Here is a 17,716-nt window from a genome sequence, read left to right as displayed (position 1 = left end):
TCGTGTCCAAGTACCTTATCCAATGCCGACACAACCTTCTTTAAATGTGGTGCCCAGAAGTGGTTGCAGTACTCCAGACGAGGCCATTCTGGGGTATTTAAATGCTCAACATGACCTCCATACTTATGTATCATAGAACATAGAACATAGAAAGCCACAGCACAAACAGGCCCTTCGGCCCACAAGTTGCGCCGATCATATCCCTACCTCTAGGCCTATCTATAGCCCTCAATCCCATTAAATCCCATGTACTCATCCAGAAGTCTCTTAAAAGACCCCAACGAGTTTGCCTCCACCACCACCGACGTCAGCCGATACCACTCACCCACCACCCTCTGAGTGAAAAACTTACCCCTGTCATCTCCTCTGTACCTACCCCACTGCACCTTAAACCTGTGTCCTCTCGTAGCAACCATTTCAGCCCTTGGAAATAGCCTCTGAGAGTCTACCCTATCCAGACCTCTCAACATCTTGTAAACCTCTATCAGGTCCCCTCTCATCCTTCGTCTCTCCAGGGAGAAGAGACTAAGCTCCCTCAACCTATCCTCATAAGGCATGCCCCCCAATCCAGGCAACATCCTTGTAAATCTCCTCTGCACCCTTTCAATGGCTTCAACATCTTTCCTGTAATGAGGTGACCAGAACTGCGCGCAGTACTCCAAGTGGGGTCTAACCAGGGTCCTATAAAGCTGCAGCATTATCTCCCGACTCCTAAACTCAATCCCTCGATTAATGAAGGCGAATACGCCGTACGCCTTCTTGACCGCATCCTCCACCTGCGAGGCCGATTTAAGAGTCCTATGGACCCGGACTCCAAGGTCCTTCTGATCCTCTACACTGCTAAGAATGGTACCCTTCATATTATACTGCTGCTTCATCCCATTGGATCTGCCAAAATGGATCACTACACACTTATCCGGGTTGAAGTCCATCTGCCACTTCTCCGCCCAGTCTTGCATTCTATCTATGTCTCGCTGCAACTTCTGACATCCCTCCAAACTATCCACAACACCACCTACCTTGGTGTCGTCAGCAAACTTACCAACCCATCCCTCCACTTCCTCATCCAGGTCATTTCTGAAAATGACAAACAGCAAGGGTCCCAGAACAGATCCCTGGGGCACTCCACTGGTCACTGACCTCCATGCAGAGAAAGACCCCTCCACAGCCACTCTCTGCCTTCTGCAGGCAAGCCAGTTCTGGATCCACAAGGCAACAGCCCCTTGGATTCCATGCCCTCTCACTTTCTCAAGAAGTCTTGCATGGGGGACATTATCGAACGCCTTGCTGAAGTCCATATAGACCACATCCACCGCTCTTCCTTCGTCAATGTGTTTGGTCACATTTTCAAAGAACTCAACCAGGCTCGTAAGGCACGACCTGCCCTTGACAAAGCCGTGCTGACTACTTTTGATCATACTAAACTTCTCTAGATGATCATAAATCCTGTCTCTCAGGATCCTCTCCATCAACTTACCAACCACTGAGGTTAGACTCACCGGTCGGTAATTTCCCGGGCTGTCCCTGTTCCCTTTCTTGAATATAGGGACCACATCTACAATCCTCCAATCCTCCGGAACCTCTCCCGTCTCCATCGACGATGCAAAGATCATCGCCAAAGGCTCCGCAATCTCCTCCCTCGCCTCCCACAGTAACCTGGGGTACATCCCATCCGGTCCCGGCGACTTACCAACCTTGATGCCATTCAATAGTTCCAACACATCCTCTTTCTTTATGTCCACATGCTCGATCCTTTCTGTCCACCGCAAACCAGCAGTACAACCACCACCCAGATCCCTTTCCACCGTGAAAACCGAGGTAAAGTATTCATTAAGCACCTCCGCCATTTCTAACGGTTCCGCACAAACTTTCCCCCTTCACCTTTTAAGGGTCCTATGCCTTCACATCTCATCCTTTTACTCTTGACATATTTGTAGAAAGCCTTGGGATTCTCCTTAATCTTACCCGCCAAGGTCTTCTCATGACCCCTTCTCGCTCTCCTAATTTCCTTCTTAAGCTCCTTCCTACATCCCGTATACTCCTCTAAATCCTTAACACCTCCTAGCTCTCTGAACCTTCTGTACGCCTCTCTTTTCTTATTCACCAGGTTCATCACAACCTTCGTGCACCACGGTTCCCGTACCCTACCAACACCCCCCTGTCTCATCGGAACGTTGTCATGCAGAGCTCCAGACAAACATTCCTTGAAAATCCTCCACTTTCCTTCGGTACTTTTCCCCAAGAATGCCTCCTTCCAATTTACCCGTCTAATTTCCTCCCTGATGACACTGTATTTCCCTTTACTCCAGAGAAACACTTTCCTAGCCTGCCTGATCCTATCACTTTCCAATGCTATCGTGAAGGAGATAGAATTATGATCGCTATCCCCAAGATGCTCACTCACCGAGAGATCCTCCACCTGTCCAGGTTCATTAGCCAGCACCAGATCAAGTACAGCCTCTCCTCTAGTAGGCTTATCCACATACTGTGTCAGGAAACTCTCCTGGACACACCTAACAAACTCCTCTCCATCCAAACCCCTAGCCCTAGGGATATTCCAATCTATGTTTGGGAAATTAAAATCTCCCAACACGACAACTCTGTTATTCCTACATCTCTCCAGGATCTGTTTCCCCATCTGCTCCTCAACATCTCTGTTACTACTGGGCGGCCTATAGAAAACACCCAGCAAAGTTACCGACCCCTTTCTGTTCCTAACCTCCACCCACAGAGACTCCGTAGTCAATCCCTCCACGGCGTCCACCTTCTCTACAGCCGTGACACTATCCCTGATCAACAGTGCCACTCCCCCCCCCCCTCTCTTGCCTCCCTCCCTGTCCTTCCTGAAACATCTAAAACCCGGCACCTGAAGCACCCAGTCCTGTCCCTGAGACATCCAAGTCTCCGTAATGGCCACCACATCACAATTCGAAGCAGCAATCCACGCTCTAAGCTCATCCACTTTATTCACTACACTCCTGGCATTAAAATAGACACATCTCAGACCTTCAGCCTGAGCACTTCCCTTCTCCATCACTCGTCTAACCTCCCTCTTACCCTGTCTACATTCCTTATCTATTTGCGAGCTAACCTCCTCGCTCTCAGTCCCCTCATTTCGATTCCCTCCCCCCAACCTTTCTAGTTTAAAGTCTCTCCAGTAGCCTTAGCCAACCTTCCCGCCAGGATATTGGTCCCCCTGGGATTCAAGTGCCACCCGTCTTTTTTAAACAGGTCACACCTGCCCCTAAAGAGGTCCCAATGATCCAAGTACCCAAATCCTTGTCCCTTGCTCCAGTCCCTCAGCCACGCATTCATTCTCCACCGATTCCTGTTCTCACTCTCCCGCGGCACAGGCAGCAATCCCGAGATTACTACCTTTGCATTCCTCTTTCTCAGCTGTCTACCTAACTCCCTATATTCTCTTTTCATGACCCCTTCCCTCTTCCTACCTATGTCAGCAGTACCTATATGCATCACGACCTTCGGCTCCTCTCCCTCCCCCTTCAGGATTTCTGGGACTCGACCAGAGACATCCTGGACCCCTGCACCAGGGAGGCAAACCACCATCCGAGAGTCCCGTCTGTGTCCGCAAAAACGCCTATCTGACCCCCTCACCGTAGAGTCCCCAATTAGCACTACCCTCCTTTCCTTACCCTTTTGCACTACTGGGCCAGGCTCAGCTCCAGAGACACTGCCACCGCTGCTTCCCCCAGGTGGGCTGTCCTCCCCAGTAGTACTCAGACAGGAGTACTTATTATTAAGGGGCACATCCACCGGGGTGCTCACCATCAACCGAGCTTTCTCCTTCCTCACTGTTACCCAGTTACCCTCCTCCCGTGGTCCCGGTGTGACCACCTGCCGATAGCTCCTGTCAATGACCTCCTCACTATCCCTAACCCGGCGAAGGTCCTCGAGCTGCAATTCCAGTTCCCTAACATGGTCCCTTAGGAACCGCAGCTCAACACACCCAGCACAGATATGGTCGTCCGGGAGGCTAGGAGCCTCCAGGACCTCCCACATCCTACATTGGGAACAACATACTGGCCTCACACTCATAATTGCCCTTTTAAACACACAGGGAAAAAAAAAGTGAATGAAAATTTTAAACTTACCTTTCCTCCTCCTGTTTTCTCCAAAGCCCTGCTCTCACTGGGTCTTTTTTTTTAGGTTAGAGGAGGAGGGAGGGTGGGATACTCTACAAGTGTAGAGTATCGGGATTCCTCTCTGTTCCAATTTATTGGGGAAAAAAAAATCTCTCTCTCCCAGACCTCCCTGCGCGACCACTTCCGGGTTTAGATATTTAAAAAAAAACCCGCGAAAAAGTAAGTTAAAAAATAAAAGCGCTTACCCGCAGCACTCCTCTCGCGAATCTCTCCCTCTCTGCTGTACTTCCAAGTATCCAATCCACGATTCAGAAAACTTGGAAACTATTTGCTGTATTAACTGGTCTCCCAAGGTGCTCTGCCACCTTCAGGAACCCCTCCCAAACATTGGCATCGCCACGTCAAATGTGAGCCAAAATGCTGATGAATTGAACGAACGTTGAACTCAGGACAAGGTCACGAAAAGTGTCCGTAAAAATATAAGGATTTGCAATTTTTGAATGCTTCTTTCCTTGATAGTCTTTATTTTCTGTTTTCAAAGTCAGAGAACAACACAAGTACAACTTCACATAATAAAAATGCAATAACCTCCCCGTCGGGGAATTGAACCCCGGTCTCCCGCGTGACAGGCGGGGATACTAACCACTATACTAACGAGGAAGTGATGCGGTGCTGTTGTACACTTGCCACTTACACTTTCAGAGCGACAACTGAGTTCTGACGAGATCAGTTCTCCTCCCCAAGACTGAGTACCATTTATTGCAGCAAACAGCGGCTTTAACCAACCGACTATTGGATTAGCAGGAACGAGAATGAGATGGATCCACGAAAAAAAACAAGAATCAGGTGGAGACAGAAAGGTGCGTTTGACTTTCATTCCAAACTGCATGTTCTTATTAATTCTGGAGGAAAGATGGCGTCTCTTGAAATCTGAACATGCTGGACAATCTCAGCTCGTCTCTCTCCACAGATGCTGTCAGACCTGCTGTGATGTTCCGGCATTTTCATTTGTTGTTTCAGATTCCAGCATCGGTAGTATTTTGCTTTTATCTTGTCGAGAAATGCGTTTTCTTCTCGAAACCGCTGCAAGTTCCAAAGTGCTTTACAGCTGAGATGCTTCTTTAAAATTATATTGTCTTTTGTATTTCCCGCGGTACAGGTGCAGACTGAGCAAAAACAGAAAATATCATCCCCAAACTCACAGAATCATGGAAAAATTATTTATGTGGCTTTGACCATCTCATCGGTTGTTTGATATAGATTCATTTGTTCAAAGCTGCCTCAGTTAAAATCTTATTGGGGCATATCTCTGTGAGCCACTGGAAAATGAACGATTACTATGCTTACCTTGTTCGCTGCAGTGAGAGAAACTCCGAAATATTCATCCAAACCTTGTATCTAAAATCCCTCATCGCTGGATCCAAACCCATAAATCTCCTTTTCTCTCTCCTATGGAACCTCACACTCTTTTGAGAATGTGGTTACCGGGTCTGAGTGCAATCCTAAAACAGCTGCAGTTCACCAGAGCTTTATAAAGATTGAGCACAACTTCCCTGTTTTTATACTCAGCAGCTCGATTAATGAAGCCAATGATTCAGTGCACTTTCCGAACGAATCTCTCAAAATCTCCTCTCACGTTCAAAGATCTCTCTGACCCTCAGGTCCCTCTCATTCTGGATACTGTTTAGAACTGGACCATTCAGAATGCCACTGTGGCACAGTGATTGGCACAGTGGTTAGCACAGCTGCCTCACATTACCAAAGTCCCAGGTTCCATTCCGGCCTCGGTTCACTGTCTGTGTGGGGTTTGCATTTTCTCCCGCGTCGCGTGGGTTTCCTCGGGGTTCACTGGTTTCCTCCCACAGCCCAAATATGTGCGGGTTCGGTTGATTGACCACGCTAAATGTCAGAGGAATTGAATGTAAAGTGTCAGGGGTATGATCCAGGTAAATGTGTGGGGTATGGGAATAGGGCCTGGGTGTGATTGCGGTCAGTCCAGGCTCGATGGGCCAAATTTCCTCCTTCTGAACTACAGATTTTCTAAGTTCTGTTGCCGCTCCCCATTCCTTCTGTCAGAAAGCAGCACTGTTACAGATTGTGGGATGAACATAGAACATAGAAAGTCACAGCACAAACAGGCCCTTCGGCCCACAAGTTGCGCCGATCACATCCCCACCTCTAGGCCTATCTATAGCCCTCAATCCCATTAAATCCCATGTACTCATCCAGAAGTCTCTTAAAAGACCCCAACGAGTTTGCCTCCACCACCACCGACGTCAGCCGATTCCACTCACCCACCACCCTCTGAGTGAAAAACTTACCCCTGACATCCCCCCTGTACCTACCCCCCAGCACCTTAAACCTGTGTCCTCTCGTAGCAACCATTTCAGCCCTTGGAAATAGCCTCTGAGAGTCCACCCTATCCAGACCCCTCAACATCTTGTAAACCTCTATCAGGTCACCTCTCATCCTTCGTCTCTCCAGGGAGAAGAGACCAAGCTCCCTCAACCTATCCTCATAAGGCATGCCCCCCAATCCAGGCAACATCCTTGTAAATCTCCTCTGCACCCTTTCAATGGCTTCAACATCTTTCCTGTAATGAGGTGACCAGAACTGCGCGCAGTACTCCAAGTGGGGTCTAACCAGGGTCCTATAAAGCTGCAGCATTATCTCCCGACTCCTAAACTCAATCCCTCGATTAATGAAGGCTAGTACGCCATACGCCTTCTTGACCGCATCCTCCACCTGCGAGGCCGATTTAAGAGTCCTATGGACCCGGACCCCAAGGTCCTTCTGATCCTCTACACTGCTAAGAATGGTACCCTTCATTTTATACTGCTGCTCCATCCCATTGGATCTGCCAAAATGGATCACTACACACTTATCCGGGTTGAAGTCCATCTGCCACTTCTCCGCCCAGTCTTGCATTCTATCTATGTCTCGCTGCAACTTCTGACATCCCTCCAAACTATCCACAACACCACCTACCTTGGTGTCGTCAGCAAACTTACCAACCCATCCCTCCACTTCCTCATCCAGGTCATTTATGAAAATGACAAACAGCAAGGGTCCCAGAACAGATCCCTGGGGCACTCCACTGGTCACTGACCTCCATGCAGAGAAAGACCCCTCCACAGCCACTCTCTGCCTTCTGCAGGCAAGCCAGTTCTGGATCCACAAGGCAACAGCCCCTTGGATCCCATGCCCTCTCACTTTCTCAAGAAGTCTTGCATGGGGGACCTTATCGAACGCTTTGCTGAAGTCCATATAGACCACATCCACCGCTCTTCCTTCGTCAATGTGCTTGGTCACATTTTCAAAGAACTCAACCAGGCTCGTAAGGCACGACCTGCCCCTGACAAAGCCGTGCTGACTACTTTTGATCATACTAAACTTCTCTAGATGATCATAAATCCTGTCTCTCAGGATCCTCTCCATCAACTTACCAACCACTGAGGTTAGACTCACCGGTCGGTAATTTCCCGGGCTGTCCCTGTTCCCTTTCTTGAATATAGGGACCACATCCGCAATCCTCCAATCCTCCGGAACCTCTCCCGTCTCCATCGACGATGCAAAGATCATCGCCAAAGGCTCCGCAATCTCCTCCCTCGCCTCCCACAGTAACCTGGGGTACATCCCATCCGGTCCCGGCGACTTACCAACCTTGATGCCATTCAATAGTTCCAACACATCCTCTTTCTTTATGTCCACATGCTCGATCCTTTCTGTCCTCCGCAATCCAGCAGTACAACCACCCAGATCCCTTTCCACCGTGAATACCGAGGTAAAGTATTCATTAAGCAGCTCCGCCATTTCTAACGGTTCCGCACAAACTTTTCCCCCTTCACCTTTTAAGGGTCCTATGCCTTCACATCTCATCCTTTTACTCTTGACATATTTGTAGAAAGCCTTGGGATTCTCCTTAATCTTACCCGCCAAGGTCTTCTCATGACCCCTTCTCGCTCTCCTAATTTCCTTCTTAAGCTCCTTCCTACATCGCGTATACTCCTCTAAATCCTTAACACCTCCTAGCTCTCTGAACCTTCTGTACGCCTCTCTTTTCTTATTCACCAGGTTCATCACAACCTTCGTGCACCACGGTTCCCGTACCCTACCAACACCCCCCTGTCTCATCGGAACGTTGTCATGCAGAGCTCCAGACAAACATTCCTTGAAAATCCTCCACTTTCCTTCGGTACTTTTCCCCAAGAATGCCTCCTTCCAATTTACCCGTCTAATTTCCTCCCTGATGACACCGTATTTCCCTTTACTCCAGAGAAACACTTTCCTAGCCTGCCTGACCCTATCTCTTTCCAATGCTATCGTGAAGGAGATAGAATTATGATCTCTATCCCCAAGATGCTCACCCGGAATAATGTGTCTCCGCTACAATATCAGTGAGAGCTAAGGCTGCAGCTTATTTTTCTCCAAACCAGAATTTACAAGGATCTTTGGCACTGATGCATTCGGCACTCATGGCCGAGCAGAATTTGTCTCTGTCTATCCATCCAACGCCCTCTCATCATCTCTATATAGAACATAGAACAGTACAGCACAGAACAGGCCCTTCGGCCCACGATGTTGTGCCGACCTTTATCTGAAACCAAGATCAAGCTATCCCACTCCCTATCATCTTGGTGTGCTCCATGTGCCTATCCAATAACCGCTTAAATGTTCCTAAAGTGTCTGACTCCACTATCACTGCAGGCAGTCCATTCCACACCCCAACCACTCTCTGCGTAAAGAACCTACCTCTGATATCCTTCCTATATCTCCCACCACGAACCCTATAGTTATGCCCCCTTGTAATAGCTCCATCCACCCGAGGAAATAGTCTTTGAACGTTCACTCTATCTATCCCCTTCATCATTTTATAAACCTCTATTAAGTCTCACCTCAGCCTCCTCCTCTCCAGAGAGAACAGCCCTAGCTCCCTCAACCTTTCCTCATAAGACCTACCCTCCAAACCAGGCAGCATCCTGGTAAATCTCCTCTGCACTCCTTCCAGCGCTTGCACATCCTTCTTATAGTGAGGTGACCAGAACTGCACACAATATTCCAAATGTGGTCTCACCAAGGTCCTGTACAGTTGCAGCATAACCCCATGGCTCTTAAACTCCAACCCCCTGTTAATAAAAGCTAACACACTATAGGCCTTCTTCACAGCTCTATCCACTTGAGTGGCAACCTTTAGAGATCTGTGGATATGGACCCCAAGATCTCTCTGTTCCTCCACAGTCTTCAGAACCCTACCTTTGACCCTGTAATCCACATTTAAATTAGTCCTACCTAAATGAATCACCTCACATTTATCAGGGTTAAACTCTATCTGCCATTTTTCAGCGCAGCTTTGCATTCTATCTATGTCTCTTTGCAGCCTACCACAGCCCTCCACCTCGTCCACTACTCCACCAATCTTGGTGTCATCAGCAAATTTACTGATCCACCCTTCAGCCCCCTCCTCTAAGTCATTAATAAAAATCACAAAGAGCAGAGGACCAAGCACTGACCCCTGTGGCACTCGGCTAGCAACCTGCCTCCAATCCGAAAATTTTCCATCCACCACCACCCTCTGTCTTCGATCAGACAGCCAGTTACCTATCCAATCGGCCAACGTTCCCTCTATCCCACACCTCCTCACTTTCATCATAAGCCGACCATGGGGGACCTTATCAAACGCCTTACTAAAATCCATGTATGAAGGCTGAATATTGTTTAGTGACTGAGTGCACATAATCTGCATCTTCATCTGGTCCAAAAGAATTCAGCTTGTGAACAATATCATCATTTCCACCGTTCTGGGTTAACCCAGCACAGCTCTGATTGGCTGCAGCCTCATGAATCTGGGGAACAGACATGTGAGCATCGCCGGGCTCAGAGGCTTTAATCGTTACTGAACTGGGAAACTCCAACTAATCCCCGAGAATCCAAAGCACAGAGCGAGAGGAGAGGAAAGCCTGTACTGAGAGCTGCCAATCTGAGACATAGTTTAAACTGTCAGTGTTCAGATGTGAATATTGTGTCAGGGAGTGTGTGTTCAATGGGCGGCTGGGTGAGACTAATGTTACTGTGTTTGTGTGTCAGCACTCTGCGCTGGATTTCCCAGATCTTCTTGTGTCTCATCGCAAGATTTTCCTGGCATAGGATCGCGCTGCTACCTTGCTCAGACCTGAAGAGAGAATTTAATGGAAAACGTTAATCGATTTCAAGATTTCAGTTGGCGAACGGAGACGAAGCCAGTGCTCGACTGAGAGAGCGCGATCTCTGCAGCAAATGGACGGGTTGAGATGAAAATTGCTGCCCGGAAATTGAATGGAACTTTGTCAACAGGAAATATTCGGATTTCAGGAACAGAAATAATTCAGTCTGAGAAACTGGAGTGTCAGGGTTTAATTGCAATTGGAGAATTTGTGAGGAGAGAGGTTGGAGGAGTCGGGAGCTGACAGCAGCTTCTCTCTGCTCCGTCCGCTCTCTGCCTTTAAGTTGCTCTGTGCCGTCACCACTGGTTTCATTTCGGATCCAGTTCTGACTCATACATACATTTTCCACACACTGTCAGATATCATTGTTTAAAAAGGGCTGCAGGGAAAAGCCTGGGAACTGCAGGCCGATGAGCCTCACATCTGTGGTGGATAAGTTGCTTGAAGTTACTTTGAGAGACAGGATCTACAGGCATTTCGAAGCGCAAGGATTGATTAGAGACAGTCAGCATGGCTTTGTGAGTGGGAAATCATGTCTCACAAATTTGATTGAGTTTTTTGAAGGGGTAACCAAGAAGTTACATGAGGGCAGTGCATTTGATGTTGTCTACATGAACTTTCGCAAGGTCTTTGACAAGGTACCACATGCTAGGTTGTTGCATAAGGTTAAATCTGACGGGATCCAGGGTGAGGTAGCTAAATGGATACAAAATTGGCTTGATGACAGAAAGCAATGAGTGGTTGTAGAGGGTTGTTTTTCAAACTGGAGACCTGTGTCCAGCGGTGTGCCTCAGGTATCGGTGGTGGGTCCACTGTTGTTTATCATTTATATTAATGATTTGGATGAGAATATGGGAGGAATGGTTAGTAAGTTTGCAGATTACACAAATATTCGTGGCATAGTGGACAGTGAAGAAGTTTATCTCGGATTGCAACGGGAACTTGATCAAATAGGCGAGTGGGCTGACGAATGGCAGATAGAGTTTAATTTAGATAAATGCGAGGTGATGCATTTTGGTCGATTGAACCAGGGCAGGACTTACTTCGTTAATGGTAGGGCATTGGGGAGAGTTACAGATCAAAGAGATCGAGGGGTACAGGTTCATAGCTCCTTGAACGTGGAGTTACAGGTGGACAAAGTGGTGAAGAAGGAATTCAACATGCTTGGTTTAATTGGACAGAACATTGAATACAGGAGTTGGGACGTCTTGTTGAAGTTACACAAGACATAGGTAAGGCTATACTTGGAATACCATGTTCAGTTCTGGTCACCTTATTATAGAAAGGATATTATCAAATTAGAAAGAGTGCAGAAGAGATTTACGAGCATTCTACTGGGACTTGATGGTCTGAGTTGTAAGGAGAGGCTGGATAGGCTGGGACATTTTTTCTCTGGAGCGTAGAAGGCTGAGGGGTGATCGCAAAAGAGGTCTTTAAAATAGTGAGGAGCATAGATCCGCTAGATAGTCAATATATTTTCCCAAAGGTAGGGGAGCCTACAACTAGAGGGCATCGTGAAAGGTGTGAGGGGAGGGATACAAAAGGGTCCAGAGGGGCATTTTCTAACACAGAGGTTGGTGAGTGTCTGGAACAAGCAGAGGCGAGTATAAATTTGTCTTTTAAAACGCGTTCAGACAATTACATGGATAAATTGGGAATGCAGGGATATGGGCCAAATGCGAGCAATTGGGACTATCTCAGGGGTTTAAAAAAAGGGCAGCATGGGCAAGTTGGGTCGAACGGCCTGTTTCCATGCTGTATACCTCTATGACTCTGTGACCCTGTCATCCTGTCGGCCTGGGACATATTGTGCCAGAAATATATGTTCTGCGTAAACACAACAACTGCTTTTTGAATGAGCTGTCCAGCTCTGTTCAATCTGTCAGAAATTATTGGGACGATTTTTTAAATAATCATCGATTTGTTTGCAAAATTCTCTAATCTCTGAATATATTCCACCAATTTATCGCTCGTCTTTAGAATCCTTGGCAAAGTGGCCACTTAATCCAGAAATTTTGAAATCAATTCTAACTTGGAATTTCCACTGATGTCTTATTGTTCTCAAAAACCTCTTTCACTAACGTTCCAATGACTATTTCTCCCTACGTTTCAACTGCTCCTTCCATTCCCAAACTGTTATCACCAGGAATACGGGACGCCCAGCTTGTTGCATTTTGTTTGAATGAACACGATGTCATATAATCGAAGCAGCATTTTGAAATTCTCGTTCATTCAACGTCTTCTGCTGACTTGCTTTTCTTATCTTTTATGTGTCATTACATAAGAATCTTCCTCTGACATGAGACCATGGTTTGCTCTTTTGCTGCTATGTTTATTTCCTCTCACGTCATGACTTTTCTCATGGAATTTACAGCACAGAAGCCATTCGGCCTATCTTGGAGATGTTGGCTGAGAACACCCTGGTGCCCATTGCAATACCAACTCCCTACTCCCGGCCCACAGCACAGTTCCAGGTTTTTGTAGAAAAAACACCACTGAAAATTACGATTCATTCTCATGGGCTGCCCTGGAGAAGCGAATTAAACATTTCAAAGAGAACCGCTGCGAACACGTTTCAGCCCTGCGCGTGGAATCCGTACTGGGTTTCGAGATCAACACCTTAACTGCTCGGCCAGCACAGCGGTTTGTCTGTTAGAATAGAAACATAGAAAAACTACAGCACAATACAGGCCCTTGAGCCCACAAAGTTGTGCCGAACATATCCCTACCTTAGCGATTACTATGCTTATCTATAACCCTCTATCTTACTAAGTTCCATGTACTTATCCAAAAGTCTCTTAAAAGACCCTAGCGAACCCGCCTCCACCACCGTTGCTAGCAGCCCAATCCATGAACACACCACCCTTTGAGTGAAAAACTTAACCCTGACATCTCCTCTGTACCTACTCCCCAGCACCTTAAACATGTGTCCTCTTGTGGCAACCATTTCAACCCTGGGAAAAGCCTCTGACTATCCTTTCGATCAATACCTCTTAACATCTTATACACCTCTATCAGGTCACCCCTCATCCTTCGTCTCTCCAAAGAGAAAAGGCCGAGCTCACTCAACCTATCCTCATAAATCATGCTCCCCAACCCAGGCAACATCCTTGTAAATCTCCGCTGCACCCTTTCTATGGCTTCCACAGCCTTCCTGTAATGAGGCGACCAGAACTGAGCACAGTACTCCAAGTGTGGTCTGACCAGGGTCTTATATAGCTGCAACATTATCTCACGACTCCTGAACTCAATTCCTCAATTCAATGATTTAACCACCTCAGAAACGTTCACAGTAACTTCAATAGGCAGCTAGGTTATGCAGAAGACAGTGTGTGAGCTGAAATCTATTCGTCTCCCTCTTTTTGGTATCTTTATCTATGATTGAGAATTCATTTATTAGTCCAGAGACTTTTAGTAAATTTCAATATTTCTTCAGTATAAAGAAATTGAAGCCGAATTTAACGTCCGAAAAAAATAAAATTAAAACGTTGCAGTCCATTTTATTTCATGAGTGGCAAATATTGCATTCGAACTGTTTGCGCCCACATGCTTTGATACGCAAGAGACAGTGAATAAGGTTCTAAATAAATTATCAATGCGAAAGTTAGGAATCGAACACGGTTCAACTGGTTGGAAGGTAGTTATGCTCACCACTATTCCCCCATTACTTGCTTTACTCAAGTACCCGTTATTTTCATTTGATATAATTACGGAACTACCTGAGTTGCTAATTTCATCACACACCAGGTGTGTCCAAAGCACAGTTTGTAAACTGAACTTGGCTTTCCTCGACTGTTTAACACGTTTTTTACTGTTGTTTCTGACGGAGAACCCATGGATTGAGGCCTGTTCATGCATTGAAACAATGAAGCAAATTGAAGCTGGATTTTCCGTTCGCAACTCATTGATACTAAGAATATTCAGCGAATTTAGTTTTAGGACTGACCCCCTTTTGTTCTGAGTGCGATTGCTAATTAAGTAAGTCACCACTGTGATGGTCAGGAACTGGCTCTTGATCAAATGCTCGTAGAGTCACCACGACACCACCATGGCTCACCTGATTCTGCCACTCGCTCTGTATTTACGGAACGAACACACAAGCAACGAAGTGGCAGAGAAATCAGAGATTAGGGAATCCAATAACCGACATTGCATTTCTGGGAGTTTTACATTTTCCGTGGATCGTGGTGAGCAGGATCTCCCAATCAGAAAGCAGATCTCTGGAACATGGAATTTGATTAATATTATGTTTTGCAGTCATTTTAGTCGGTAAGAACCATGTTGATGTGATTTCATTCCAATCCAAAAGGGTTCTGAATGTTTAGCGGAAGAGTTTCACTGAGTCATGTGTGCGATTCCCGCTGATGTGCTTGTTCAGTGTCGGGGAAAGGCGGATTTGAAAGGTTTACAGGGAAATCGGTGCAGTCTCGATGGGCGACTGTAGGATTCAATTATTTTTATTTCAAGAATCTATCCGAGATCCCGTAGCATCTGTGGAGAGAGAAACGGCCATTCCTGTGGAAGGTCTGCGTCTGAAATGTGAACTATCTCTATTTTCCCGGATACTTTCCAATATTGGTCGTATCTCCTTTTTCACAAATACCACCAGATCTGGAACGTATTTCCAGCATTCCGCTGTACCACGGGTAGCAAAGGTCAGGTTCTGTGGCTAAGTTGGTTAAAGCGCCTACGTAGTAGCAGGTATATCCTGGTTTCAAATCAGTGTGCATGTACACTGTTAGTATCACTTTTTTTCACAAATACGACAAGATCTGGAACGTTTTTCCCGCATTTGACCTTACAGAGAGCCTGTGTTGTTTAGTTGTTTAAAGCGCGCTTCTCATTAACAGGTGATCTCACGTTCAAATCCCAGTTAAGCCTGAATTTCTTTCACGTGATCTGTGCAAGTCACAATACCCTTTTCTTGCTAGTCGATATTGTCTTTCCCTTCACAGTGGATGATCTACAAAGATGAAACAAAAGCATATTTCGAGACTCCCCACGAATATCCCAACTGTTTATTTACACGATCCAAGTATTTACATCATGTTGCAGTAAAAAAAAACATTTACTTTGCAATAACCCAATGGTGTAAGTTCTACAAACACATCTTTCCATTTATTTTTCCTCAGGGAATTTCTAACACAGTCAACTGACCTTAGAATCATACAATCCCGACAGTGCTGAAGGAGACCATTCTGCTAATCGGGTCTGTACCGACTCTCCGATAGAGAATCGCACACAGGACCTATCCCCGCGGCGCCACGCACGCACGACGCTAATCTACTGATACAAACACCTTGGGGACCAAGGGGCAATCTAACATGTCCAATCCACCAGCCTGCTCATGTTTTGGGTGGAAACCGGAGCACCTGGTTTCCTGAAATAACTTGCCTGAGTGAATGAAACTTGAACAGCACTCCAGACGTTTGGCACTATCCAGCACAAAGCATCCCACTTCATTCGCTTCCTATACATAAAAGTTCACTCCCTCCACTACCTGGTATGGAGGGGCTTGGTTATGAGGAGAGATTGGGTAAACTGGGGCTGTTCTCCCTGGAAAGACGGAGGATGAGGGGAGACTTAATAGAGGTGTATAAAATTATGAAAGGCATAGATAGGTTGAACGGTGGGAAGCTTTTCCCCAGGTCGGTGGTGACGTTCTCGAGGGGTCATAGGTTCAAGGTGAAGGGGGGGGGGGAGGTTTAACACAGATATCCGAAGGACATATTTTACACAGAAGGTGGTGGGGGCCTGGAATGCGCTGCCAGGCAAGGTGGTGGAGGCGGACAAACTGGGAACGTTTAAGACTTATCTAGATAGCCATATGAACGGAGTGGGAATGGAGGGATACAAAAGAATGGTCTAGTTTGGACCAGAGAGCGGCACGGGCTTGGAGGGCCGAAGGGCCTGTTCCTGTGCTGTGTTGTTCTTTGTTCTTGTTCTACCGACACACAATGGCAGCAGTGTGCCCCATCTCCAAGATGCACTGCAGCAACACAGCAAGACTCCTTTGCCAGCACCTTCCAATCCCACGGGCACTACAGCCTAGAAGGGCAGTCGCAGCAGACACATCAGGATAACACCACCACGCTGCAGGGCACCGATATTTATTTATTGGTTGTAGTTATTTATAAGTTGTTGTTGCGTGTGAGTTTTTAAAATCTTCTTTATCTTCCAAAATAATCGAAATATCTAATTGCAAATTATGTTACTCCTTCCAACGCAACCAGCGAATGTTGTGTCAAACTTTAAGAAAGCCACTGGGGTTTGCGTTTTCTTCTCGAGTCAGTGGTTTCTCTGGAAGTCGAGTAAACAGGAACATCATGGAAAGATGGCACAGCAGAAAATGTTGGTGCCGAAGCTGAATCACATCAATGAAGCAGCAAACCGTTCGCTGCTAATCTGATCCAAAATCCGACTCTGGTGGGACTCGAACCCACAACCTTTGAATGGCGAACGTGCTATTACTTAGAAATCCAACGCGCTATCCATTGCGCCACAGAGCCACACGCCAGAAACTTACTTTACAGGTCCATGTATGGATTCTTGACAATGTGGAAACGACTGTTAAGTTCCAAAATCTCGTATTCAAAACGTCGGTAACAGTTACGAGGAACTTCATTGATTGCAAGTCATGTTAAAACAGCCGTGGAAATACAGACCTTTATCTCTTCTATACAGGAAATCTGTCCATCACGGAATGATCCTCCCTATCTCTCCTCCTCATTCTCTTCAACAGCTTGGAGTCTAATCTCGCAGGCTTCATAGTTGGGTGACACATTCTACGCCATCTGTCACAGAGCGGATCAATTGCAGTAAAATACCTACACAGAACACAACGCAACGCTGCAAGTTGGAAATCTGAAACAAAAACAGAAAATGCTGGAAATGCTCAGCGGTTGAGGCAACACTTATAATTAATGGTGATTTCTGTAAAACAAGATTTTGAAGCACACCACAGCTGCGCAGTTTAAAGTTTCCATTCATCCACAATGAATGCTCCATTCTATGATTTTGAACAATTCTAGGTATGTCAGGAGTAAAAGAATGACGAGGGTAAGATTAGGGCCAGTCAAGGACAGTAGTGGGAAGTTGTGCGTGGAGTCTGAAGAGAGGCACTAAATGAATATTGTTCGTCGATATTCACACTGGAGAGGGACAGTGTTGGCGAGGGGAGTACGGAGATGCAGGCTGTTGGACTGGACGGGATTGAGGTTCATAAGGAGGAGGTGTTAGTAATTCTGGAAAGGGTAAAAATAGATAAGTCCCCTGGGCCGGATGGGATTTGTCCTAGGATTCTCTGGGATGCTAGAGAGGAGATTGCAGAGCCTTTGACTTTGATCTTTGTGTCGTCATTGTCTACAGGAACAGTGCCAGAAGGCCAGCGGATCGCAAATGTTGTCCCCTTGT

General features: G+C 46.5%; 2 non-coding genes across 2 annotated transcripts; both read right to left on the bottom strand.

Annotated features, from left to right (window-relative positions):
- Positions 1–4,691: 4,691 nt before the first annotated feature.
- trnad-guc (transfer RNA aspartic acid (anticodon GUC)) lies at positions 4,692–4,763 on the bottom strand. The gene has a single exon. It is a non-coding gene; the product is annotated as a tRNA-Asp (tRNA).
- Positions 4,764–16,721: 11,958 nt separating this feature from the next.
- On the bottom strand, positions 16,722–16,812 carry trnar-ucu (transfer RNA arginine (anticodon UCU)). The gene is given in 2 exon segments: positions 16,722–16,757; positions 16,776–16,812. It is a non-coding gene; the product is annotated as a tRNA-Arg (tRNA).
- Between the last annotated feature and the right edge of the window lie 904 nt (positions 16,813–17,716).

The sequence above is a fragment of the Mustelus asterias genome, unplaced genomic scaffold (genome assembly GCF_964213995.1).
Source record: "Mustelus asterias unplaced genomic scaffold, sMusAst1.hap1.1 HAP1_SCAFFOLD_74, whole genome shotgun sequence".
Lineage (NCBI taxonomy): Eukaryota > Metazoa > Chordata > Chondrichthyes > Carcharhiniformes > Triakidae > Mustelus > Mustelus asterias.
This window is presented reverse-complemented; position numbering and strand designations above follow the sequence as displayed.